Source organism: Balaenoptera ricei, chromosome 14 (genome assembly GCF_028023285.1).
Source record: "Balaenoptera ricei isolate mBalRic1 chromosome 14, mBalRic1.hap2, whole genome shotgun sequence".
Lineage (NCBI taxonomy): Eukaryota > Metazoa > Chordata > Mammalia > Artiodactyla > Balaenopteridae > Balaenoptera > Balaenoptera ricei.
In genome coordinates, this window is record NC_082652.1 from 48,364,012 (window position 1) to 48,390,261 (window position 26,250).

Below are 26,250 nucleotides of genomic sequence, written 5' to 3' on the forward strand. Positions count from 1 at the left end.
CATTTCCCATGGGAGCCAGATGATGAACTGTAGAATTAGTCTACAATTCAAACGAAACACTTCAGGCAAAACAAAGGGCTACTACAAGACTCCCAGCTGTTCTCCCTTTATCTGCTCCTGAAAAGTTGGTATTCATTCATTCCTTCATTCATGTACTCAACAAATATTTATTTATTGAACTCTATGCTATGCCAGGCGTTGGACATACATAATCCTATTTTCTTAGCGTCATTAGTTCTTTTTTTTACTCCATCTCTTCTTCCTTTCAGATCTCAATTTGCTTACATGCTGACTTCAGAATTTGTATTTCCAGCCTTTTCTCCTCTGTCATATAGACCAATATTTTCCAGTCCTTCCTGGATAACTTCCCTTAAATCTCTCTCAGTCTTTAATTCTTCCTTCCTTCATTGATACATTCACCAAATATTTATTGAACAATTACAACGTGCCAGGCACAAAGCTGAATATGATGGATAGAGACACCACAGCTCAATGTTTAAGACTCAACTTATTCCATCCTTCTCTAAACTTGAATCTTCTTGGTTTCCTCTTTTGAGCAAAGGCATCAACTCAATTTAGCCCATCAAGCCAGACTGTCTCTTACCTCCTAGTGTCCAGCATTACCAAATGAAGTTTAACTCGACTATGAAATGAGTCTTAATTTTGCCATTCTTTCATTGTTTTCATAACCATTGCTGTAAATCAGGCCCTAATTATCCCTTGCCTGGGTTATGTAATAAATGGTTACCCTGTCCCCAACCTCTCCTTTTCTAATTTACCCTAAATTAACCTTTAAAACACAGATTTAATTATGTTATTACCCTGCTCAAAGATTTTTGGTGACTCCCCACTGACTATAGAATAAGATCTGAATGGTTTTCACCTGACCCGTTATACCTGCTCTCAACCCACTTTTCAGCAGTTCCCAACTCTTTGCAATTTCCTAAGTTTAAAATGCAATGTCACACTCTGCTTTTGTTGTTCTCTCTCTGCCTGGAATAACAAGAACTCATCATATTTGTATGTCACTTTCCAGTTTATAAGGATTTTTCCCATGTACCTTCCATGAGGTAGGCAGGGATCATTTCCCAGAATTTAAAACCAAAAGAGCCAGTGCTCTGAACATGTAAATAATTTACTGAGGGTCTTATGATTAGCAAGGGAGCCCAGATACTAAACATCAATGGGCCCTAGCACCAAAAAGCAGACTAGATTGAGGTGTAGCATTTTTACTGAATAAAATGAATTTGAGGCATAGGTTTCCCTCTGTATCTGGTGTCATATATTTTATCTAAGAGCAACTTTTACACAGACAGCCAATTCTTAAATTCTGTATATCTTCGGACTTATTATACTTATCAGAGTTTAAAAAATAATTTCAACATTTTATAGTCACTATGGTAAGCGCCATCCTATTTTCAATCTTTGTGTATTTTTACAGTGATATAAAATATACTCACAATATTGGTACAGCCTAGCTTTCATGAACATTTTGTAAAAATAGCACCTGCAAGCTTCATCAAAATGTGCTACAATTTGGTGGAAACATACTATTTCAACAGATATTTAGCAGTACCTGTTTTAACACACAGTTCATAGAAAGAATACATTTTCAAAGCTTGCCCACAATGTTTGAACTTGAACTATAAATAAGATATGTGTGTAACCCATAAGTCCACTCTTTGAAGACTAGAATGAATTGGAATTTCTCTCATCATTAACAACTATAAGCACCTTGGGGCCTCACTGTATAACATTTTATGTATATCTCAAATAATTTGATGTAACTCTCATCCAAATTGATCACTGGAGGAATAAGAGGTGAAGGTAAACTGGCTTTGATGTCTGTCAGTTTATTGATTTCCAGGGATGCTTAAGCTGCTATTGTAATTTAGGTACCACTCAGTCATTTCTTCAATGATTATTACATATACTTGACACAATGGCTATAAAGAAACATAAAGCACAGTAATTCTTGCTTTCAGCCTAGGAAGGTAGACATTTATTTTATTTATGTATTTTTGTTTCATATTTAGACCTTTTAATATTGTCTCAAATATATTAATACAAATATTTCAAAAAAAGTCTAATGTATTTTACATCCCCCACTTTTATAGATATTGTTGACTTAACATTTTGCTTTTAGAAGAAATTCATATTAAAATAAATATATTTGGAAGATTAGAAAACATGAAGTATATATATATACCCTTTGTCTATATATATAACTTTTGTATATATATATATATATATCATGACTGGGTTTTCTCTTTTTTTTAATTTAATTTAATTTTATATTGGAGTATAGTTGATTTACAATGTTGTGTTAGTTTCAAGTGTACAGCAAAGTGATTCATTTATACATATACATATATATATTCTTTTTCAAATTCCTTTCCCATTTAGGCTATTACAGAATATTGAGTAGAGTTCCCTGTGCTATACAGTAGGTCCTTATTAATTATCTATTTTATATATGGCAGTGTGTATATGTTCATCCCAAACTCCTAATTTATCTCTCCCTCCCCAAGAAGGTAGACATTTAAACAACTACAACACAAACAAACAATAAGCTTTCTAAGGTAGGTCTGGGCAGGGAACTGTGGCAACACAGAGGAGAAATCAATTATTTATTAGAGGTGGGTCAGAAAGCGCCTGCTCAGAAGGACATTTACGGCCAGGTTGGTGTACTGCCATGTGCTCCCTTAGCAATCTTTACCTACTTTTATCTTGACCTAGCACATTATATAGAACTGAGTCATGTATGTTTCCTGGGAAAACTGTGGCGACCTTAATAATATGGGCCATGTCCTATTTGTATCCCAAGTTCCAAGCACAAAGCTTGAAACAGAGCAAGAGCTGCACAATTGTATGTGCAATTAGAATGGAAGAGCATTCCGTGCAGAAGAAAGGGCATGAGCAATGGCCTAGGTGTCAGAAAGGCTACATCTCAGGGATCTGCATGTAGTTTGGAAAAGCTGGAGGAAAGGTGTGGGACGGGACGATGGGTATAAAGTGAATCCAGGGAGGCAGGCTTTAGAAACCCTGCTGAGGAGCTGGAGCTCATCTTTTGGGAATCTACTTTTGGGAATTTGCGAAAGATTTTATGTCAGGGATCGACAAGGTGAATTGAGATGAAGAAATAGATTCAAGTGGATACAGAAGATAAAAATCACAACACTTGTTGACAAGATGAAGAAAGGACTGGAGGAGAGGGGCAAGTCAGGGATGACACCTGGGTTTTCAGGTTGGGGAGATGAAGATGCCATTCACCGCAATGGAGACCAACAAAAGACAATGGGTTCGAAGGCAAGATAACGATTTTAAGGCCAAGTGGAGATGTTCAGGAGGCAGTTGGAAATACAGCAGTTGGTTTCAAGAGAGAGCTCTGGGAAGAAAATACAGATTAGGGTTAGGGTTAGTGTTAGGATGAATGGCCCATCATGAACTGTTACAGATGCCATGCTGCAGGAAGGGTGTTCAGGGTGAGAAGAGGGCCCAGGATGATGTTCTGCCAAACACTAGTACTTACAGAGTAACTAAAAAAAAAGAAGCATCCAGGATTACTGAGAAAACACATTTTTCACAAAGTTACATTTTTGGAGTAAGAAGATGACTTAACCAGACAGACACAATTTTCATCGAGATGAAGGGCATATTAGAAGTACTAGAAGTACAGAATGGATGCTCTCTGGACCAGAAGTCATTACCAAATAAACAATCCATGATTTCAAGACCAAGCCCACCAAGCTTCCTCATGTATGAACAGTGTTAATAATTGTCATGACTCTCCTCTTCCTCAAGTTCTTCCTCTTCCCCTCCTTTGGAAGCGCATGTGTTTAAAGATCATCCCCTTCACATTAGTCTTATTCACTGGAAATATGGGAGAATGGTGAGATGGCACAGTGGCAGGAGGAAAAGTACAGTTGTCGAGAACAAAGCATGTTCTCTAGAGAGAAGGCTCTTCACTCCTGTGTGGGCCAGGAGTGTGCTGGTCCTCTGAGACTGGTGATTTCCAAGCCACTCTAAAAACTATACCCTCTGTTCCATGACTCTGGACACTTAGATGACATGAGGAAGCAGGGGACAACCAAAGTGGCAAAGTCACACTTAAAACCCTGCCGAGAGGAAAGCTGGGCATTTCTTAGTACAACTGACTCTTGAACAACGCAGAGCATTCATCCAAGTGTAATTTATAGTCGGTCCTTTGTATCCGCGATGCCTCCGCATCTGGGAATTCAACCAAACACTATGGTGTAGTACTGTAATATTTACTGCTGAAAAATATCCACATATAAGTGGATCCACGCAGTTCAAATTCACGTTGTTCAAGGGTCAACTGTAGTCTGCAGAGTGACGCACCCCTTGGGCTTTTAGAGAGGCACAGGGATGACCCAGTTGTCTGCCAGCCCTGAAGCCCTGGTACCATAAATCATAAGAACCTGTATAAGTAAGAGGTAAACCATATATTTAAGGGATAAAAGAGAGGGGAAAAAATGGCTTTCAAACTAGATTTATATTGAAGTTAATAATACTCACTAAAAATGATGTGAAAAAAATTTTTTAAAAAGAAGAAAAAAGAAAGAAAAAAAAGAAAAAATAAAAAAAGAAAATAAAAGAAAATAAAAGAAAAAAAGAAAAAAAAGAAAAAAAAATGATGCGTTATTGACATCTACATTCCCTGAGCATTTGTTCAGGCTTGATGCCTTTGAAATTTACATTTTTACCTGTTTTCTATTCACTTCAGGGAAGGGTTCCTCTCCCCCAACCCTGACACATTTGTTTTAAATGGATTTTTAATCAAACTCTTCTTTTTCACATGGCTGATCTTCCTCAGTTGACGACCTGAAAATCTCTGTGTGATGAAAGTGTTAGAACACTTAGTGCTCCAGTGGACACAAGTTTGGGGACACCTTCTCCAGAAGTCTCCTTCTGCTTTCAGATCTCAAGCACAGTGAACCCACTTGCCTGATTCACCCATTTTAAACCCACAAATACCCATCTGACTTTGAAAAACAGTGTGACTCTCCCACAGGACCCTCCTGACAATGGCTTTTCCTTCAGCATTTAGTGCCAATCGGAGGCCCCAGCTCAAACCTATGCCATCCCTCAGATATGTAGGGCCTTTTTTTGATCAGAAACAAGGCTCAAGTCTAACGCGATATGACCAACAATGACAAAAAAGAGAGAGAAATGTAACCAAAAGGAACCTGGGACCATGGAGAGAAGCAGTATAGTAGCAGGGCAGCGCTCTGTACACAAGGAACTCACAGAGCTCAACAGGGATCTATGCTCTTGAAGGCAGTGGTCTGAGTTCTCACCTCAAACACACTTGTGCTTTCTGCTAAAGGTGAGTCAAACCACGAATTTTCACTTCATCACATTAATGTGTGCAAAGCATAACACTGTACCATGGAGACTGTCTTCAACATGGCAAAGAGAATCACAAGAAAGAAGAAAAGTCATCCATCTTTGAAAAGTCAAACAAATATTCACGGTCATTCTTACTATGGGGGATGGGCTTAGGATAATACAGGTTACAGGCTTGACCTGTAACTGGTGTGCAGGCTTGGTGGTACCATGTCACTATCTCCTTGCTACCTGCCTCCACTCCCATTTGTTTACTTGGTAGTGGGCCAGTTTGACCCAGAAGAAAATATAATACAGCTCAGGTTTTAAGGAACTCTGGTAAGCCGCACTAAGTATTACAGTTCCAAAGAACTGCAAATATCTGTATTTTGACATTGTCAATCGAAGGGTTTGGTGTCTAATAAAAGGTGGCTTATGAATAGTGAACGCTGAACATCTTCTGATTGCCCGGCAGATCCACTCTCCACCCCAATGAGCCTGCTTGGTTCTTCCGGGTGCTGATGTTACTGACCACATCTCGGGGCTCCCTTTTCTCTGGCTTCTGGCTGGATTTGGTTTCAGAAGACTGAGGGAAGGAGAAGAGAAAGGTCAGGGTATTTCTTTCCCTAGCTTTCTTCTTCTGGGTCAGTGTGGGCTGCCTTCCTTGTTTGAATAAAATGTCTATTAGATGGTCATCTCAACACAGCTCTCTGTCTCTTGTTCTGGAAACTTTTCCCTCCCCTAGCCTTTCAGCCCTAAGAGTGGTGAAAGTGCCCCACTGTTAGCACTGAGGGACGGGGAAGGAGGTAAGCTACTCTTTGACGTGTTCTTAACCATTGCCCACATCTCTCTAAGTAACTCACTCATAATTAAACATCTTCTGTTTCCTGTGTTATTCACCAAATATGCTTTAGCTTTAATATGGCACCTGTGAGTTCTCACCGCTGCGTTACTTGCAATCAAGGAATTAATTATTTTTCCATTCAAAATGGTTTGAGTGAATTAAAAGCTTCTGATATAGACTTTTCTAAATAATCCAGTCGGAAAAAAAATACCATGTTAAAAAGAGTTCAAATAATGTCAGTTACAGGTCAAAGAACTCCTAATAAGGTTTCATGGAACATGGCTTAATAGAAAGAACACTAAACTAAATTAGGTCAGAACCCACGGGTTTGAGTCACAGATTCATCAATTATTACATGACCTTGACAGGTCACTTAACTGCTCTGAACTTTAGTTTTCTCATATGTCAAACAGTGATAATAATGCCTGTCCTGTTTATCTCACATTGTTATTGTGGGGGACCCAGTGAATGATAGACTTGAAAGTGCTTTCCAGTTGTGAGGACTAGATGGGGATATAACCCAGAGTGGTTATGAGGATATAATTTAGCCAATAAATAAGCACATAAAGTTCCATTATCTTAGAAAGCCCTCAACTCATGTCCATTCTTATCCTTAAAATCACAGCGACAAGATAAAAGCAGTGCAATGTTGAGTTTAAGAGGCAGGCTCTGAAGCCAACTGTTTGGGTTCATTAATTTGGCTCCACCACGAACAAGCTTGGACACGCTCCTTGACTTGGTTGCCTCAACAAGAAAATGGGGATAATAATGATCTCAACCTTACGTTGTTACTGTGAGTATTAAATGAGATAATCCGTGTAAAGCAGCGGTCCCCAACCTTTTTGGCACCAGGGACCAGTTTCGTGGAAGACAGTTTTTCCACTGACTGGGGTGGGGTGTGGTTTCGGGATGATTCAAGCGCATTACATTTATTGTGCACTTTATTTCAATTATTATTACACTGTACTATACAATGAAATAATTATACAACTCACCATAATGCTGACTGGAGGCGGAGCTCATGCAGTAATGGGAGCGATGGGGAGCGGCTGTAAATACAGATAAAGCTTTGCTCCCTCACCGGCCGCTTACCTCCTGCTCTGCGGCCTGGTTCCTAACAGGCACAGACCAGTGCTGGTCTGTGGCCCGGGAGTTGGGGACCCCTGGTGTAAAGCATGAAGCACAATGTCTCACACATAGAAGTTCTCCATCTACGTTAACCTCAGCCACGAGATGGAGAGAGACCCCCTCAGTGGAGACAGGGTCAGAGAGGGTACAGCATCCAGCTTTTGGAGTCAAAATTTCATGCCTTGGAATATTAACTCAGATATTTACTAACTGTAAGTTTGAACAAGTTATTTAGTCTTTCTAAGCTTTAGTTTTTTAAAATATTCATCAGGATAACTATATCTGCCTTAAAATGGAATCTTGTGAGCACCAAATAAGAGGTACGTAATGTGCTTAACACAAGTGCTCAATTAAAACGGTCATTATCATTTTGGTGCTGCTAAAATCAAAACTCCCCTTCCTTGTCTTTTTATCCCTTACTTCTTTTGCATGAAGAGTCCACAAAGAAGCTGGCTTACATAACAAGTATTTGCAAGTTCAAAGACAGGTAAGCAGAAAAACCCAACTACACATATTTAAGGGCTGGACATACCTTTGAAAGGCTGACATCTCAGTGCAAGCAGTGTATGACCTCCTGGAGGACCCCATAGCTAATGAGCCAAAGTTTAGCTACTTTTGGTACTTGCCTGTGGCCCTGGCAAGTGTGAGTTAATCTCCTGATTTAGCATTTGTCCCGTGTTTGTGGGGCATGTCCTGTGAAATAGGCAGGGGAATGGAGGTAATTAACAAAGTAAATATAATGTCTGCCCCCATGTTGCTGGCTGAGAAAGTGCTTCATTTATGTTCAGAACAGACTCTGTCTCAAAGTTAAATATAAAGGTCACAAAATATTCCCTGAGGGTCAGTATGGCTTGTGATTTAAGGGCGTGATCTCTGGAGGGAAACTACCTGAGTTCGAATCTTGGCTTTGCTTTTTACTCCCGGTGTTAGACAAGTTATCTTACCTGTTTATGCCATGGTTCCTCCTCTATAAAATGGGAGTCATAGTAGAACTTGCATCATTGGATTGATTGTTGTGAGGATTAAATGAGCTAATATATATACATGGCTTAGTCAGGACAATAAATATTAGTCATGCTTACCATGATAAGTATTGTTTTATTACAAAGTGGTGTGATTTGTGAATAAAATAGGAATGTCCTTAGATTAGAGGGCAAGTGTTGGCAAACTATGCATGCAGGTCATATCCAGCTCTCTACCTATTTTTATAAATAAAGCTTTATTGGAACACAGCTTCGCTTATTCATTTACTTATTGTCTATGGCTGCTTTCATGCTGCATTGGTAGTTGAGTAGTTGCGGTGGAGATCTTATGGCTACAAAGCACCGAATATTTTCTATCTGGCTCTTTATGAAAAAAGTTTGCTGATTCCTGGGTAGAAAACTACTACTAACATATTTTTCTCAGAAGGAAAATTTGGCATAGAAAACATTTATTCTGGGGAAATATGTTTATAGCGTTTGCACTCTGTCAAGTGACATATTATACACCGCAAACAAGTGTAACTCAGAAGAGCTCAGAAGGTACTGCTTTGTGCTCTCCCTGCCCCCATCAGTTCTGCTTAAGGAAGCAACATGCATCAGGATGATGCTACTTTCAGCAGAATAAATGTCCTGTTATTTTCCAGTAATGTTAATGGATTTGTGCCCTTCCAGCCTCTCTTTTCAATGGGCTTCCATTATCAATAGTCATATATGCTTATACAGAGCTGGCTGGGGTGCAGCCTGTGGTCTGGGAAAAAAATTCCCTCTATACGAACCCAGGTGAACTGTAAAGGGAATTCAACTCTCACCCCTGGCTTTTCTCAGACCTGATAGAATCAGGCATTGGCTATCATATTTGTAAATGACTGAACTTTATTTGGTAAAAGGAACAAAAGCTGCTTCTTAAAAAGACAAGTATTTTCTGTTTCTGTTTCTTTTTAAAAAAAAAAACAAAACAGAATATGTCTACAAATAATAAATGCTAGAGAGGATGTGGAGAAAAAGAAACCCCCTACACTGTTGGTGGGAATGTAAATCGGTGCAGCCACTGTGGAGAACAGTATGGAGGTTCCTTAAAAAACTAAAAATAGAACTACCATATGATCCAGCAATCCTGTTCCTAGGCATATATCTGGAGAAAACTCTAATTCAAAAAGATACATACACCCTTATGTTCATTGCAGCACTATTTACAATAGCTAAGACATGGAAGCAACCTAAGTGTCCACTGACAGATGAATGGATAAAGAAGAAGTGGTACATATATACAATGGAATATTACGCAGCCACAAAAAGAATGAAATAATTTCATTTGCAGCAACATGGATGGACCTAGAGATTATCATACTAAGTGAAGTAAGTCAGACAGAGAAAGACAAATATCATATGATATCGCTTATATGTGGAATCTATAAAAATGATACAAATGTACTTATTTACAAATCAGAAATAGACTCACAGACATAAAAAACAAACTTATGGTTACCGAAAAGGGCAATGGGGGAGGGAGGGGTAAATTAGGAGTTTGGGATTAAAATATACAGACTACTATATATAAAATTGATAACCAACAAGGACCTACTGTATAGCACAGGGAACTATACTCAATAACTTGTAATAACCTATACTGGAAAAGAAACTAAAAAAGAATATACATAAATGTATATATATAACTGAATCACTTTGCTGTATACCTGAAACTAGCACAACATTATAAATCAACTATATTTCAATAAAAATTAAACAAACAAACAAACAAAATTTCTGTTGGGGAACAGAAATTATTAACAAATGTTTCATGTTCAAAAGGATGTTGATCTCAGAAGAGGTAATGTGGTTAATTGTGTGAAAAAATCCAAAATAAAAACTTTTAGTTATAAAATAAAATAAAATAAAATAAATAAAACAGAAAATGGAAAATTTAAAAATTTTCCAAAGGTCAAGAAAGGTTATTCCCTCCAATGAAAGTGTTGGGTAGTGCCACGCTTCTGGCTTCATCTTGTACCCACGTCCACTCAAGCTTTTCAGTTCGGGGCTGAAACCAGCTGGAGCAAGACATGGAAGACGAATCCCCAATGCCGAGATTAGCAAATGAACTGGACGTTAGAGATACATATAAATTATGAGAAACGTTGTGGATTATTTTCTGAATTAGATCAGGAAACCTATTTACATGTATATGTGACAAACACAATACAGGATATCCAACCTTGCAAATTTAATAGTAAGATTGAAAACAAGTAACCATTACACTTCTCCTTAAATCATCTGCACATACATCTTTTGATTATCACTCAGGTGGGGAAAATGATTTGGGTTTTTGACAAGAATAAAGACAAAAAAAGGATGCCTTATCATTTTTTTAAAAAAATGAAAGCTCTAACGTGGAACAAGTAATTTAATCCTAGGAAATTTTATGCACACACAAAAGCAGCTACTGATATTTGGTAAAGTTAATGATTTCGGTAATGAAAAACTTCAAGCAAATTTATGAATGAACAGGAAACGAAGATCTGAGATTTACCAACATATCCAGACTGAGGAATACCTCGGCATCATTAGTACGAGATAAATCAGACAACCAACCCAAGACAGCAAAATGCACAGCTTTTCCCTCTTTAGGAAACTGTATTTTGCCACACAGCCCTTACAATTGTAATTTTTGCAAGTGAGAAGGTATACACAGAAAGCAGTGAAAGGAACTGCAAGGCCCCGGGAAGTGAAAATCACCTCTTTCTAAAATAATTTTCACCTAGAAATAACCCAGTATGTACCATATTCTTTCTTCAATCTTCAATTAACAACAAAGGGGTAGTGGAAGTTTCAACAAAGAAACATGCATATTTTGGATATTAATATATTCCATTTGTGCAGAGAATATTCCATTTTATCCTGCATAAAATGCTGAAGTCTAGTCTTGCTTCACCTTTAACTATTTTTACGATTTGCTCTCTGCCATTACTATAGCAATGAGAAACAGAAAATGGTGCAGGCTCTGGAGCTCTATTTGGGTACACATTTTGGCTCTGCCATTTACCATCTGTGTGACCTTGAGCAAATGACTTAATGTTTCTGTGCCTCCATTTCTGCATCTGAAGTAGAAACAATCATAGCGCCTAATACCATAGAGTGTAACTGCGAGTGAAGTGCCTAGAATGTGTGCCTTGCACACAGCAAGTGTTTAATAGCTCTTAGCTTTGTTATATTTTTTCCTGATGTGTGTCATTTGCCAACTATAGTGAGTTGAACTGTGTCCCCCAAAAAGGTATGCTTAAATTCTAACCACCAGTAGCAACCTGTGAATGTAACTTATTAGGAAATAGGGTCTTGGCAGATATAATCAAGTTTAGATGAGGTCATACTGGATTAGGGTGGACCCTAAAGCCAGTGACAGATGTCTTTATAAGAGAAAGGAGAGGAAGATTTAGACACAGAGACACAGAGGAGTGACACAGGGAAAAAGCCCAAGTGAAGACAGGGCAGAGATTGCAGTGATGAAACTACAAACCAAAGAAGACCAAAGATTGCCAGGAGCCACCAGAAGCTAAGAAGAAGCAAGGAAGCATTATTCCCCTAGAGTCTTTGGAGGGATCATGGCCCTGCTGACACTTAGATTTTGGAATTCTAGCCTCCAGACCTGTGAGAGAATAAATTTTTATTGTTTTAAGCCATCCAGTTTTTGGTACTTTGTTATGGTAGCCCCAGGAAATGAATATAGCAGGTAACCTCGATGAAAAAGTGGGACTTCCCTGGTGGTCCAGTGGTTAAGAATCCACCTTCCAATGCAGAGGACGCAGGTTCGATCCCTGGTTGGGGAACTAAGATCCCACATGCCTCGGGGCAACTATGCTCGCACACCGCAACTACTGAGCCCCCGCGCTCTGGAGCCCACACGCCACAACATAGAGAGCCTGAGCACCACAACCAGAGAGCCTGCGTGCCGCAGTGAAAGATCCCGCATGCCGCAACTAAGACCTGATGCAGCCAAATAAATAAAATAAATAAATTAAAAAAAAAAAACCCCATAACTCCTCAAGGAAAACCTTGAACAATTAAAAAACAAAAACAAAAAGTGGGGATTTCTAGGAAAGAATGAGGTGAAATCCCAGCACCTAGAAGAGAGCTCACAGGTGGTTCATTGGGTGTTCTTTGAATTTAGTTATTTCATGGAGTCACCGATTTTTTAACCTTGCTTAAAGGGGAATAGGTTTGGGCCAGCAGACAGCTCTCCTAAGTGACTGTGACCACATCACACAACTTTATCTAGAGCTGTGCAGTTGATACAGAAGCCACTTGTCACAAAGAGTTATCTAAATTTAAATTCATCAACATGAACTAAAATTAGAAATTCAGTTTCACAGTTGTATGAGCCATATTTAAAGTGCTCTATAGCCACATGGGGCTAGTGGCTATCATATTGTATTGTGAAGATACAGAACATTTCCATCATTGCATAAAGTTCCATTAGACAGCATTAGATGATATTTGTATTGTAATAGGATTTATTCAGCAGGCAAGTAAAACAAGCAGACAGTTCGTGTAGAAAAAAGAAAGTGTCATATTCTTATAATATGGGTAAGCAACTCCATTTTTTAAGGAAAAAAGAATATGTGAATTGGAATATGGTAAATTGATGTATTTGGAATAATTCAAATGAATATGGAATAATTGATACTTGGACAGCTGCTCACAGGAAGTCTCACTTGTTGAATGGCCTATTGTTTTCTTCTTAAGGTCACCTACACCACTGCTTTTCCGTAATTTGGACAAAGGATATTGTATTCAATTTTTGTAGACTGAAAATTAGTACCACAGAAAACTCGCCTATATCCGATGCCAGGCATCACTATGGAAAATATGGCTTACTTTACCTGCATCTGGTTGAGATACACCTCGTATAGAATCGGTTAATTTTTTGGTCCCTTAATACTGTGAAGGAGGTAAATGCTACAAAGTGACAAATGAGATCAAGAAATCTGTGAGCTACAATCTCTCTCCTCCTCTTCAGATCTAATCATATAGATGAATAAATTGCTATAAAAAATACCAAAAATGAAACTAAAAACAATGACTGAATCATTTTTTTTAATCTCATGTACTCTGTGTTCAGGTAGCAAGAAATTTAATTCCAGTCTAACCAGTCTCCTGTGATTTTTTTTCCCCCTTTCATCTAAGATATTTTTAATGCTCAGAGGTGTTATAATAGAAAAGCATGTATTTTTGCCTGGTTTATACCCATCATCCTTACCATTACAACAAGACAAAAGCATTAAAGTAAAATTAATCATGTCAAAAGATTTTAGCAAAAACAAGTGAGACCATGCGTAAAGCATCGCTTTGTCTGGTGTGAAGTCACGCTCTGATTAAAAACATATAATGAAAGTGAAAGTGATACATCATTGCCTTAGCAGTAGGATTTTCTGAAAGTGCTTTGTGGCTCTCAACATAAAAATGTGGCAAGATTTTCGTCTTTGAAACTCACAATGATTATTGTTCTAGCTAGATAACTGGAATTCAATCTTAAAATCTTTTCTTTAAAGAAATTAAGACTTAATGACCAAATAAGGCATGTCAGTAGGATTAATAATTAGCACACCCTGTAAGGAGCAGTAGTTTGCCTTGACATCCAGACACAGAGATAAGAAAGTATCTGCTCAACACTCCCCTTTTACAAAACCATCTTTAGTGCCAACTAAATACAGACAGGCCCTTCAGGTATCTTCTATGAAGCATAACTGTTTGCTTCATCGAAAGCAATATCATTAATAAATACTAAGGTATGGTCATAGTATGATCCATTCCACAGTAATGGAGTCAGTTTTTATATGATACACAAAACCAAAAATTCTAACTGGCCAGATAGTCACAAAATACAGATTTAGTTCCTTGACGCCACCATAGAGTCATGTTGTGAGTCTGAAAAGGAACAGTTTGCTTATTTGCACTCTGCCTTAATTACTCCTTTATTTTGATGGAATTATTTGCATATAATAATCACTGCCCTAGGTTTTCATTCTTTTGTTGTTGTAATTTTGAAAGTCATTTCAATTCCTTTTTTATCATCTCTCTCAATGATAAAAACCATTCTGTTCTATGGGAATTATGTGTATTTATATGATTTATATCTATATTTGTTTTTGTATAACTATATTATAGATGCATACTAGTTGACATACAATAAACAGTAGAAATAGTAAAAATCACATAAACTAGGACATATTTAAACTATTTGAGAGGAGTCCGAATTAGAAAAATACCCTCTCAAATGCATTATAATAATATTTGGAGTGTACTTTAAAATTTTCCTTTAACGTAGAGTCATCTAATCTTCTGTGAATAAAGATCAGTCCCAACAATAAAGTCACGTTGATGCAGGAAGAGATAGAAAGATGCATGGAGCAGCTATGACTTCTGACTGATAACTGCTCATAGGAGGAGTGAGAATACTTTGCATGAAGAAGAGTGAACCAAATATTTGTTGAACGTAAGGGTGCACTGTTGTAATCATTAGGGCTATTGAACAAATATTTTGATTATCCTTCTGAGAGCTTGGGAAGGTTGCATTTCTCCACCTACTTTGAAGTTAGGTGTGGCCATGTGATTTGTTTTTGCCAGTAGAATCTGTTAATTCAGGCCAGAAACTTAAAGAGTCAGTGTGAAATTTTTCTCTGCTCTGCCTTGGCAACCGGAATAAGGCAAATAGTGGAATTTCCATCAATCGGAGTACCAGAGGAGGAGAAATGGAATAGAGACCTAGATAACTTACCATAGACATGTGACATGAAAAGAAATAAATCTTTACTTATATAAGCCACTAAGATTTGGGGATTGTTATTATGACTGCCTAACCTAGCCTAGCCTCTAAAAGATATAGGCATTGGTTCTAAGAGGGCCCAGTGGCTGATGACAAGGAAACTGATGCTGGAATGTGGAAAGATGGAAATGCACATTATGGTATGGAAAACCACTAGGTAAAAACTGTTGTTTGCTTTTACTTGGATGGTTAATCAGTTATTTAATAAACTTCCCCCTCCAAGGGAAGAGGTTGGAAAACAGAATGTTGATAGTGTGTATTGGTTGCTGTTGGCTGTGCTTGGCAAGATCTGCAAAGAAGAGATGATCTCACAAAAAACATCGGCCTATTTATAAGCAGTAGTGAAAGAAACAGTCCCAAAATCTAGGAGTGTGCAGCATTGGAAGAAGCAATGTTTTCCAGTCTCATCTGGGAAAAGATGAAATTGAAAAGAATTTTGAGCAAAAAAGGTAAATTAAAACTCAGCTTCTGGGGGGTGGGATGAATTGGGAGATTGGGATTGACATATTCACACTATTAATGTTATGTATAAAATAGATAACTAATGAGAACTTACTGTATTGCACAGGGAACTCTAGTCAGTGCTCTGTGGTGACCTAAATGGGAAGGAAATCCAAAAAAGAGGGGATATATGTATATGTATAGCTGATTCACTTTGCTGTACAGTAGAAACTAACACAACATTGTAAAGCAACTATACGCTAATAAAAATTTAAAAAAACAGCTCAGCTTCTGTCCATCAACAGAGGAATGGATAAAGAAGATGTGGTACATATATACAATGGAATATTACTCAGCCATCAAAAAGAACAAAATAATGCCATTTGCAGCAACATGGATGGACCTAGAGATTGTCATACTGAGTGAAGTAAGTCAGACAGAGAAAGACAAATATCAAATGCTATTGCTTATAGTGGAATCTAAAAAAGGGGTACAAATGAACTTACCTACAAAACAGAAACAGAGTTATAGATGTAGAAAACAAATTTATGGTTAACAGGGGGTAAGGGTGGGGAGGGACAAATTGGGAGATTGGGGTTGACATATACACACTACTATATATTAAATAGATAACTAATAAGCACCTACTGTATAGCACAGGGAACTCTACTCAATACTCTGTAATGGCCTACACGGGAAAAGAATCTAAAAAAGAGTGGATATATGTATATGTATAACTGATTCACTTTGCTGTACACCTGAAACTAACACAACATTGTAAATCAACTATACTCCAGTAAAAATTTAAGAAAAAACTCAGCTTACTGACAAAGAAAATTAAAAGTACGGCTTTTGGAGTTCAGAGTTTTTGAGCACGAGTCACCGGTTCTCCTTGCTCGGCCCTCCAATAAACCTTTCTCTGCTCCGAACTCCAAAAAAAAAAGAAAAAGTATTGTTTTCACAGTAATTTTACCACCTTAGAGTATCTTAGAAGAAAGTTTCAATGAAAGGAGAGACACCCAGTAAAGTCTTCTAACTCAGGGAAAAGAGTAAAAAGGGAGCTTTCCCAGCAGAGCCAGGTAGATAGACAAATATAGAGAGTATTAGGGAGCGAGAGAAAAGAGAGAGAGAGAGAGAAGAGAAAAATGGCTATAAGAAAACAAAGGAAAAAGCAATATAAGAAGTATATCAGAAAAGTGCATATGGTCACTGGCCATGGAGTAGATGGAAATATAAATATAAGAAGACAGCTAAGTTTTTTAGAGGATGAATTACCAAAAGATTCACCAGTCTGGACTACAAGAGCCTCTGACAATTAGAAACTTAAAATAACCATTGTCCCCTAAATGTCTTAGATATGAAATGTACTTAGAAAACCCTTCCACTCCTAGGAAGTGTACAATCCTCAGGTTCACTTCAGATAAGGAAGATAATGAAAAAGAAGAATCTTCCAAACAGTGGATCCATGGCGATGGAGAACAAAGGCTGATGGGCAGAGTTAGGGAGGACACTCATCAAGGAACACAACTTTGGATAGGCACCCTTCCAAATGCCTATTTGGTGGGATTGCTAAATTGCTACGCTCTTTCTAAATTAAAGAGTTTGTTGTGTTCATACTGCCCCTAATCTATCACTGTGCATTTTGTGTTAGGGAGCCAGATAATTTGTCTCTTTATTTGGTTTCCAGATCAAGGGGAGTCTCAAATGAACCCTGTGATTGAGCAGAAATGACAAATGTCATTTTTAGTTGCCAGTGCAAGATGCTTGCAGCTCATTCTTCCTCCTGCTGTGCTGATGGTAGAAATGCCTGTTAAGGTAGAGCCTCATATGCCTGGATCCCTGAATGAATCAGACATCCTCTGCCAACCTGTGCTGGCACTTAGCATGAGTTACAACTAAGTTTTTTGTTGGTTTAAGATTTTGGAGTTGTTTGTTACCACAGCATAATCTAGCCCATCCCAACTGATACACATAGCTTCATGCTAGAAATAGAAATTTCATTCTGAGTCAAAAGTGTGTCTTCTTCAGATGGCCAAGAGGCACATGAAAAGATGCTCAATATTGCTAATTATTAGAGAAATGCAAATAAAAACTACAATGAGGTACCACCTCACACTGGTCAGGATGGCCATCATTAAATGTCTACAAATAATAAATATTGAAGACGGTGTGGAGAAAAGGGGACCCTCCTACACTGTTGGTGGGAATGTAGGTTGTTGCAGCCACTATGGAAAACAGTACAGAGATTCCTAAAAAAGTAAAAATGGAGTTGCCATATGATCCAGCAATCCCACTCCTGGGCATATACCCAGAAAAAAACTATAATTAAAAAATATACATGCACCCCTATGTTCATAGCAGCACTATTTACAATAGCCAAGACATGAAAACAACCTAAATGTCCATCAACAGATGAATGAATAAAGAAGATGTGGTATATATATATATACAATGGAATACTACTCAGCCATAAAAAGAATGAAATAATGCTATTTGCAGCAACATAGATGGACCTAGAGATTATCATACTAAGTGAAGTAAGTCAGAAAGAGAAAGACAAATACCATATGATATCACTTACATGTGAAATCTAAAATACAACACAAATGAACATATTTATGAAACTGAAACAGACTCACAGACATAGAGAATTGACTTGTGGTTGCCAAAAAGGAGGTGGGTGAGGAGCGAAAGATTGGGAGTTTGGGATTAGCAGGTGTGAACTATTATATATAGGCTGGATAAACATCAAGGTCTTATTGTATAGCACAGGGAACTATATTCAATATCCTGTAATAAACCATAATGGAAAAGAATATGAAAAAGAATATATATAACTGAGTCACTTTGCTGTACAGCAGAAATTAACACAACAGTGTAAATCAACTATACTTCAATAAAATTTAAAAATATATATGTAATTAGATTAAAAAATAAAATGTATAACTGTTACAAAAAGAAAAAAAAAGTGTTTCTCCTTTCTCAAACCTTTGATGATAAGAGCAGAAGACAAGATTCACTTCTTTTTGGTTATAAAACAATACAAAATGGAGTCAAATAGAATAAAAATGTATCAAGGGGCTTCCCTGGTGGCACAGTGGTTAAGAATCCGCCTGCCAATGCAGGGGACACGGGTTGGAGCCCTGGTCCGGGAAGATCCCACATGCCACGGAGCAACTAAGCCCGTGTGCCACAACTACTGAGCCTGTGCTCTAGAGCCCGAGCCACAACTACTGAGCCCGCATGCCACAACTACTGAAGCCCACACGCCTAGAGCCTGTGCTCCGCAACAAGAGAAGCTGCTGCAGTGAGAAGCCTGCGTACCGCAACGAAGAGTAGCCCCCGCTCGCCGCAACTAGAGAAAAGCCCACACGCAGCAGCGAAGACCCAACATAGCCAAAAATAAAATAAATTAAATAAATAGATTTTTAAAAAATGTATAAGGGAACAACTATATTACAGATGCTGAGCCCAGAACTTTATTGTATTATTTTATTTAATTTTCACAATAAATCTAAGAGGTGAGTATAATTATATTCACATTGCAGATGAGAAGGATCAGAGAGGAAGCAGCATGACCAAAGGCTCACGGTCAACAATGTCTGGGGGTATATTTCCATTTAGATCTGTCTGTCCTGAGAGATGTTGCTCTGTGTCTGTGCGTGTGTGTGTCTGTGTGCGTGTGTGTGTCTGTGTATAGTTTTCATTTTTGACACTGCTTCCGAGACAGATTTAAAATGTCAAGAAATCTTCATTGAATTATGGCTTGTCAGTAAATCTTACATGCAAATTTCATCACTGACACGTCTTAATTTGCAGTTTAGTTCATAAACCAATATTACATTCTTGACCTCTACGAGTAGGATATTTATTCAATTAACCTGTACTAGTTCTACTCTCTGAATGGGGAACTAATCCAAGTGCATTGGATCCATTTAGATTTTCATGGGTGCAATGGGTCGGCACAGATTAAATCCCATTTATCTGCTTGGAGTCTTGACTAACAGCGCTTGTTGGTCAGACAGACTGGTGTGGTACGTGAGGCAGCACTGTTTGAGAGAAACACAGAGACCGGTGTTCTATTCCTCATCCTGTCACTAAATCATCATGGGACTCTGGGTACGACACCTCTGCCCTTTCAGTCATTTAAAGTAAAAACCAAAATTGTCAATGTGCCATAGAAGTGCTTCCATGGTCTGGTTTCTGCTAAGGCCTTTAGCCATACGTCATATCTTTCTCCCCCTCACTATTTGGATTCAGCCATGCACCTTCTTCCTACAGGGTCTTAGGACTTACTTTTAACTAACCTGAAGCAATCGTCTCTCATATCTTTACCTGGGCATCTGGCTACCTCTGTCTCATCCTTCAGTTCTCAGCTCAAGTGTCACTTCTTTGGTGATATCGTCCATGACTCCTACACTAGATCTGGTCTCTCCATTATACGACTTTATATATTCTATACCCTTCCTTCAGAGCGCTATCACATTTTGCTATTATATATTGCTATCTGGAATTATTTACTAATGCTGATTCCCCCACTAAACTCTAAGCTTGGTGAACACATGATGCTATTTGCTTTGACTCAGCATTGTTTTTTCTGTATCTAGGACAATGCCTGCTACATAGAAGGTATCGCTTATATTTGTTAAATGAATGAAATTAATGTGTAAAATGAGAGGGTTGGGTAAGAAGATCATTTAATCTTTCAGTGCTCACATGCAACGGTTTGCTGGACTTCGCCTGCAATTTACCTAGGATTGACACAGAGCAAATCCAAGCAACCCGTATCACTCATACCTCCTTCATGCCAGATTCAGTAGCAAATACCACAGCTGGTGTGTAAAGAAGGCATCAGAATTATTGGTACCCATGCTGTTCTCTGGAGAAAAAGCAATTGCCATATTCAAGGGAGGTATATATAAACCAGAAATAAAGACAACTGGTTTTTCTAGTCACCCAACTTACTTGAAATACAGTATATAGAGTGACCACCACACATATTTTTTTTTTTTTTAATCTATGAAAAATCCACTAATGCACTGGTGCATGAATACACAGCAGCAAATAATTCAAAATATATAGCAATGTGCAGCCATGGATTCCAAATTAGAATCGAGCTCATTGAAGGTAAAATTAGATGCTAACATATTTTAAAAGTCCAAACACAATTCTCTCTCCTTCTTCTTTGTCCAATGTCCTGGAAACAATTACTCCATGAACTGAAATTCAAAGTTCCAAGCTAAGAGAGAAGAACTGCCATGCTATTTTTTAAAACCTTTAGATCACTGTGTTTTCACTAACGCCAAAAATAAAAATGAGAGGGGTATGTCTACTCTCAATTCTTAATTCTTGAACCTATCTTAGGAATTCCTTGAAACGGTCCCATACAATAGGGCTCTTGGTTAACTCTCCAGCCCCACCACATACCTCCCCAACCTCAGGCTCTCCTATAGATACACAAATTCATTTCAGTTTCCAGAAGGCACCAAGTCTCTCTTGCCTTTTGGCACTCCCAGTACTGGACCCTTTTATTAAAATACTTTATCACCCACCTCTTTGCATCAATAATTCCTACCCGTTTTTTCCAGCTTTACAGAAGGTTACTTTTAGGAAAGCCTCCCTAACCTCCCACGTTTAGATGAAGGTCCCCTTTTGTGCTCCCATAACAGCCCAGCTTCCCCTGTCTATCCCTCAGCACACTCTTATTGTAACTGCTTCCTCTGGTTCTTGGAAGGAGAGATGATCACATTCTACTTTACCACCCAACACAGAGTGGGTGTGCAATAATTGCTTGCTACATAAAGGAATAAGGTCTGTAGTTAAGTCTAAATTCTTCCCAGGCATTTTGAGTCATTCTGGAAGCACGTAGTTGTTTTCTGAGGTTCTCCTGCAACGAGAAGTGCGCTATCTACAGACCCTACCTACCTGTCTAGAAATTAAATTAAATTAAACAATTTGTGGGCTTTGGTTCTTGGTAATAAAGATCATATGAATAGAGGAAACCTACAGGTATAAAACCCTCAATTAAGCTTACTTTTTATTTCTTTCAAAACAAATGATAAGAAATGATTGTTTTTGACTAACTTGTCTTTCCTCTCAATATATCCTCAAAGAACAGAAATGAACTGAAATCAAGAAACAGAGGACCAAGAAAAAAGTCTGATCAAAACTGTCAATGTGCAGGTTTATTATTCCCTGAATAACCAGCAATTAAACCCTTCTCCATTGCTCAAATATCGGATAAACATCAAATCTCTATTTATCTTTTGGAACTGAAGTTCAATGTCTTAGATAAGATGTGTTTTCTCAGTAGTCTTTCTTCAACATTTATGGAAAGTATATTTTTTTAAAATAATGAAGAGTCCACCAGCCTCTGATGTTTGTTACTCTCCTAAAAGAAATCGATGACGCCCAGCCCCAGGACCGTTCCTGCGTGGTGGATGGGATCAAGTTCACGGTCCTCCATGAACCATACAAGACAACCCAGGAAACCTCTGCACAATGCTTTCTTTTATTTTCTACGAATGAAAAAATACAAGTCCCCAAATCCTTGCACTACCAAGCAAAGAACAGAATTGTAAATTGAAAGGAAGAGGAAAAAAGGCATTTCCCCCTTCCTCTAATGAAGGGAACTGAAAGTGGCCAAAAGAAGGAACACACCTTTCTAACCTAGCTCTTCTAGTTTTTATTCTAACCTTATTAAAGGGAACTCCTCAGCAGCACACGGAGAGATAAATCTATATTTCGAAATCCTTTTTCCTGGCACTGCTCACAGAAAACAATAAGAAGCAACTAATAAGTAGACTCTCTTATCTGAAATGTAGCAAAAAGAAAGTCAATTTCCAGGAAACACTTTACTGACCAGTAAAGAATGTGGTCAGTGGGGAACCCAAATAGAACAGACAGCCCCTCTGTACTGTCTCCTGGGAAGGAAGGTAAGCTGCTTCCACACGAGGACTTCATAAAAACTTTGATGTGTCAGTCATATGCTATGAAAGTACATAGTAGCCATGGGAACTGTTTTGTTTGATCTTTAAACGAAGGATTTAGGACCTGCAAAGTGCAAGAGGCATGCTTTTTGCATTGGCCATTTTAGTATTCATGTCTCCCGTACTGCTTCCTAATAGGTTAAGAATGAAATGGCAGACTGCGTGCAGGAGTGAGAAATGCAAGAAAAGCAGTACTGTAAAATAAAAATGAACAAAAGTGCCTTTCAACTTCCCTTTCATTATTAACAGTCAAGAGAACAACAATGCCAATACTTAACATTTCACATTTACAAAAGGACCTACCGTCATTTTTACAGGGTATTTCTCAGTACTTTGCTGATAGAGGCTGGGGAACGCTGTTACTATTCTTAATATTAATTCTATAAGGTTAAATAAGTGATTTTTTTCCAAAGAGGAGGATAAAAATGAAGGTTGTGTTAGCATGTTACTAAATCTTTTCAGTGAGAATAATCATTCCCTTTGCTGTTTGGGTAGACCAAGCCACTGGTTAGCTGACTGTTGAATTTCGTTTTCTTTATGTTAGGTAGAACCACTTTTTCACTTCCACTCACCTCCACTCTATTCAATTTCTTGTTATTTGTGGACCCCTTATATAGTGTTTCTAAAACATAAATAACATAACAGAATAAGAGCTAAAGAAAATTATGACTGACTTTCCTTTTAATTCTTCTTGGTTTTCTTACATGTGTAAGTGGTGTGGCACCCCTAAGTGGGCATCTGAGCTCCTGCCCGTGGATGGCATCCTTCTAAAAGAAGCACGTCTGTGAGACAGGCTGGAAAATGTTTGCTCAAGCCAAGTGGGTAAAGGATTCTGAGATTCAGAGGCTCTAGCTAATCTCAGGTTTTAGGTTTTTGCTGGTTAGCTTATTTGTTAGTTTTTATGGAGAGAGTCATTCAGTAAATGAGCAGACACCACACCAGGAACTGTCTCCTAGCATTAATTGTCATCCTCAACTCCCTGCCAATTAGCTTGGCAGTTCTTCGGGGTCAAAAAAAAAAAAAAAAAAAAAAAAGGACCGTGGGAAGCTCTGCAATTCCTAATGTTTCATTGGATTTGGAGAGAATTTGGATACTTTCTTATTCCAGTAAGAAACATTTCTTCATTTATTATTAGATGGGCCAAAGAGTGTGGAACTTGATCAGTTACCTGACTTATTTATTCAGTTTAGCCAAATAAGACGCCTTAATTAAAAAATACAAACCAGCAGCAGAAATCATCCAAATAAACTGTCTATATTTCTCCAATAAACCTAAAAAATATGCTTTCACTTGGGACCATGTAGTCACAGCCCAGCAAGTAATAAACTCTATTTTTTAAAGTACAAGCCAAGTGAAATGAAGAGTACAAGTAGAGTAGACATTTATTTCAAAGCTGTGAGCTGCCTGAGTATAGGAAAAAAAGATTCAAGATCTTTGAAAATGTTCCCATTATTCGAACTTTTCTATACATTAATGTCTTTATTTCCTTCAATTTCAAATCTGATGAATGGAGTCAACAGAAACCCATCTATCTTTACTTCTTAGTCTGCAGGTGACTACATTCAACATATAAAAACTAGAGAAAATGGTCTCCGTACTGAAGCAGTGGGTCTTTGTGTTGCATCTGTTACAATGTAATTTGTCTCCCCTCTTCCTGGAGAGCTTGAGTTGACTGAGGCCTCCAAGGTATAAAGGTACATACAGTTCTTATGCTAATATTGGTAACAGTGTTACAACGATAGCAATAGTTATCTGCAATTTATTGAGTTCCTGCTATGTGCTAGATGATTTACAAACACAATTTTATTTTAAAAATACTCAAAGGATGCTGCAGAATGAAGAAACCATGACTCAGGACATGTATATGACTTGCTCAAGGTCACGGATGTGGGTTCGAACCCAGGTCTGACTGACTCAAGTTCGTGCTTTCTTACTACATCTTGCTAAGTAAAGAGTTAAATCAGGCAATATGAAAAATTGAAGTAGGGTGAGCCTATGTTCCAGTCTATACCCGTTGCCCCAGCATAATTAACAGATCCCCATTTCATGCTCTAAAGTCTCCTAGGTTGAACAATAAATTGGATGATCACCCTGTCTCTGAATAAGGCTGGAAATGAGCCTAAGATTTTTCTTAGGTATTGTTCATAATGTTTTAATTAATCTTTTTGCCTTTAACGTAGGGCTTCAAACCACTAGAAAATTGGACCTTGCCTGATGTATTTGGGAGAAGAGATGGATTTGTGAGCGAATATCACTTATCGCTTGGGTGTAATATCTCCCTGTCCCTTGGCCTCTGTTGCTCTGTCATCTCACATCAAGAATCTCTTGTCCTTCCTCTTTCCTCTCTCCTCCTCCCGGTATCCACGTCTACTTCTGTGTAGGCTTTCTCTATTGATCAAGTGTCAGAAAATTGATTCCTTGGTTTTACTTTAGCTTGAGTTTCTGACGAATCTTGAAAATACAGCTTGCTCAAGTCATTCAGATGTTTAAATCACTATGAACGGTATTTTTGTCAAAAAGAGAATGAAAATCATTTGAAGGCATCTCTAACTTATTTTTCTTTCTTCCTTCCTAATCTGGCTTCTACTCTCCATCACTTCGTTACTACAACCAGAGTGTATAGGTGTCCAGGGAGCTTTCTCACTGCAGTTCCTGGACGATGCTACTGCACGTTTCGCTGGGGTAAGCCAGCTCCAAAATGTATTATTTCAAGCACCACCTCACATGTCTTTGCTCCTCTCCTGCATTTATGGGCAAACTGTTGTCCTGTTTCTGTTATTTTAAAGGGCTTTCAGTAAGAGGAGAGGCAATGACTTTTTAAAAAATCTGCTAGAATATATAACTGCTTAAAAGACACATGCAATAAGAAAATCTAACTTTCACTTTTGTTGGTTTTAAATGTATGGCTTTGATTTATGGATGAAAATTGCTCATTTATTATTTTATCTATACAGCTCTGGGCAATTTTGACAGTTAAAATTTAGTTTTATTGACCAGCGCAGCCACGGTGCCCACAAGGGAACCGGTGCACACAGCCCGCTGCATTCAAGAAACGATGATTTTTGATTCCATGACCGAGTCAGATTGGGAATCATAACCGATGGAACAATAAGTTCCAAATCTCAGTGCCCCAGGCAAGAGGTTTGCTGTAAAACACAATCACCCTTTAAGGAGGGGAGGAGAAGAATCTTGGGTGGAAGTTTGCAAGCACAATTTAATGCAGGAGGGAGAGGTCCTAGGTACATCTGTGCATCTGAACAGTGGAGCAATGGAAGGGGATGGTTCTCTAAAGACCCGGGGCCACAGATTAAAGGTTAATGAGCAAAGATACCTAAAAAGCAAAATGAACATTAGTTACAGAGACAATGAACATTAGTTACAGAGACAATGAACATTAGTTACAGAGACAATGAACTAAACAATCATTTTGACATGAGAAAATTTACTAGTGCTATTAACCAAGCTTTCCCCTTTCCAAGAGCAAAACCATAATGGAAGAATTTCTTTTGGAAGATCTCGGCCTTCCCTCCCCCTCTGTGGCAACACACACAGAAACACCAACTTAAGTGCACTGATTTTTGGCCAGTTTTAATTTAGGCCTCTTCCACTACCAAATCGGCCACTCTGCAATGTTAATTTAGTCTTTTACTTTAAATCCCCTGTGATACATAAACACACCTCCAAAGGGTAACAAATCAATAA

The 26,250-nt window shown here is 38.2% G+C and overlaps 1 protein-coding gene across 3 annotated transcripts in view; it reads right to left on the reverse strand.

Moving 5' to 3' along the window:
* Positions 1 to 26,250, reverse strand: part of KLHL14 (kelch like family member 14) — a 127,860-nt gene that overhangs the window by 45,722 nt on the left and 55,888 nt on the right. The gene's annotated exons all lie outside the window — the stretch shown is intronic.